Raw genomic sequence first — 3,107 nt, 5'->3', positions numbered from 1 at the left:
GCATTTATCAGATTTGCCTTTTTTTGGTGCCTGACAGCTAATTAGGGATCGCATTTTTCACAGCTCTACCTTTTGGTTTGTGTTCCCTTTCACGGCCGTGTCATCCGTGGTTCGCCACGGCGCTGCAGATGGAATAAACGCAAAGCAGCTGCTTTAGTCGACATAAACTGTGTTTTTTATACCTGCAAATAAAAGTTTTTAGACATTTAGGCCTCCTAATGCCAGTTTGTCCTGTAAAACACGTATAAAATCAATCAGTTCTCCAACTTCTGTTCATTCAAAAGTCCTGAAACAAAAGGAGAAGTTCAAATTTAAAACATTTTCTTTTTAAAAAAAGAACATTTTTGAGATATCAGTCCCAAAAAATGCTCTATATTTTAATCCAGACTAATTTTTACAAATATATTTTTATGTAATGACAAATTAATTAATTGTGGATGTGAATTTTACAAACAAATCTGATGATTTCATGACATATGTTAATCTAAACACAATGAATGCTCATTTAAATTCATGCAAAATTGATTTTTTTTTTTTTAAGTTTGCACATAGTTTTTGAGAGGGAATCAAACTTCTACTCACTCTTTTCTCTTGCTGTTTTGATGTAAAACACTTCAAGCTTCTCTGTTTATCAGTGGGAACTTTTTCTTAGCTTCAAGTATTTTAAAAGTAATTATAACTAAATTATAATCTTGTAAAGTCAAAGCACAGATTCTTGGCTTTTGGTTTCCAATGAGACAAACATAAAGTCCTGCGGGAAAATGTATTTCATCCAACATATCATTCATAACTTTAATTAAAATATATTTAAGATCTATACACTTTTGGACAAAAAACACTGGAGACAAAGGACAGAACAATTAATTGGGGGCTCGTCCGGGATCTGCTATGACAGAAAATAAATTACAAACCTGAAAATATTTTGTTTTTCAAGTCACATTTTTGATAAACAAACTCAAACAGAAAGTTCTGCAATTGATTAGATATAGCAGGCCTCAATTTAGCATTAAGTTAAAATCTCAGCTACATGTTAGCTGTTTTGGCTAATTTTGGCTTTTTCTCCATTTCTTTAGTTTTTTGGGGGAGTTTAGCTAATATTTTAGCCATATGCTAGCTGTTTTGGCTATTTAGAATTTTTTTTCAGTTTTTTAGGCTAATTTGTGCACTGTTAATATTTTAGCTAGCTATCAGCATCATTTCAGCTATCATTTTCAGGGTTTTCAACTATCAGCTTCAGCATTTTTAGTTATCAATTTCAGCATCTTCAGCTATCAGCACTAGCATCTTTAGCGGCCACATTCAGCTTACAGCATTCACACTAGCGTTATTGCAGGTAATGCTATATATCTAGTTTTTAAAATGTTTTTGTATATTTTTTTCTGTGAAGATTACAGATATTAATTATTTAAATTTAAATTTTTTGAAAAATCGGGAAAATGTTTGCATTTAGGCTGTGATTGTTCCACTTTTTCTGTTAGCCTACAAACCTGACCCCTGATTTAGAGGAAGAACAAGAAGCCCTTCCCAGCATGTCTAGTGTGAAGGTTTCAAATGTGTCTTCAAAGTTGTGTAACGTCTTTAGTCATCGAGTGTTTTTTTTTAAATGTTTAGAAATAAAACCAAAAGCCACTTAAAATAAAAAAAAAAAAAAGCTAAAGAGAAGTTTCCATTCACATTAAACCACAAACATATCCCGTTAAGCCTTAAAGGAGGACATGAATTGATCAAGTTTCCTGCTGGTTTTCCATTTGCAAAGAATGAAATCTGTTCAAATTTACCCAAAAAAATCCGATTTCACAGCTGTGGTGTGTATTAGTCTTGCCTGCATGGCTCTGCCGCCCTGATGTATGCGTGTGGAACGGCGGGCATGGCAGGAGACTTGACCCACGCTCGCCACGCTTCGGTGTGACAAACGAGGTGCAGGTTGCCGGTGCGAAGCTGCAATTGAGCCGGAACAGCTTTTTCTGCACCTGAAGGATGAGTGACCAACAAATCTGGAAGTCTTCTACGGTCTCTGCGTGTAATCCTCTCATTGAGGTACTGCAGAGGCTCTTTTCAAACAGTTCTTTAAATCTTTTTCTCCTCTTTTAAGGAGGTAATTGAGTGTTCATGGACCAATGACAAACATGGATGGGGAGGAGAGTCAATCTGGCTCCTTTTTGGAGGTCATTATTCCCTCCTTCCCTGGTTCTTGTTTAGATTTTTTCTATTAAAAGCGGTTTTCTCCTCTCATGGTCAAAGAAAAAAAAACCTTTCCTCCTGATTTTGTGCTGAAGCAGCAACACGTGCGTTCATGGCAGCGCAGGTTTGGCTTGGTTCTGTTAGCCAGCGAAGCATTACAGCTCCCAGTGCTGAGCAAGCGTCCCTCCATGAGCTCATTCCACGCGTTTATGAATTCCCTTCAGTTTTCCCAAACAGCTGAATGGGATATTTCCCTTTAAACCCAAGTTGGAAATGGAACCAAATGTTGACCGCAGAAACTAGAGAACATGTTTTTATTTATACTTATCTGTCCTGATCTTAAAATGTCTGTTTTTTTAATTCAGAGGAAGGATGTATTAAATGGAGGAATGTTCTATTGAGGGGAAAAAGGGGTGACTTCCAAGTTGAAGCAACAGCAAAATCCAAACCACCAATTTGGACTGTTTTATTTATTTATTTATTTATTTATTTATTGTCTATTTAATCAATTTTTTTGGAATTGTACCTTAAAATATTCATTGTCCCTGCAATTTTTGCTTATTACTCCACAGATTTGAACTCTTTGAGGCTGCAGGAGATTAAAAAATATGCTTTAGAGAAATCAAAACTGTTTATTGTCATATATTAAATGCTAAATTAGAGATTAAAAAGCTTCACTTTTGAGCAAAATCATCTTCATGATCTGCAAAACTGCAGCTGGAGACCTTTACTTTTCCATTTCTGTGTCATAAGAAGTGAACAAAATAATGTTTGGTTTCAAATGTTTAGAAATAAACTTTCTAAATGTGCAAGTTTGTGTGTGATTTCATATTGCGACTAAGTGGTTGGCAAATAGTGTAACTAAAATAAATAAATAAATAAATAATTTTTCCGGTTTGCGATTAATTAGCTAAATATTTGTAATC

Source organism: Oryzias melastigma, linkage group LG23, assembly GCF_002922805.2.
Source record: "Oryzias melastigma strain HK-1 linkage group LG23, ASM292280v2, whole genome shotgun sequence".
Lineage (NCBI taxonomy): Eukaryota > Metazoa > Chordata > Actinopteri > Beloniformes > Adrianichthyidae > Oryzias > Oryzias melastigma.
This window is presented reverse-complemented; position numbering follows the sequence as displayed.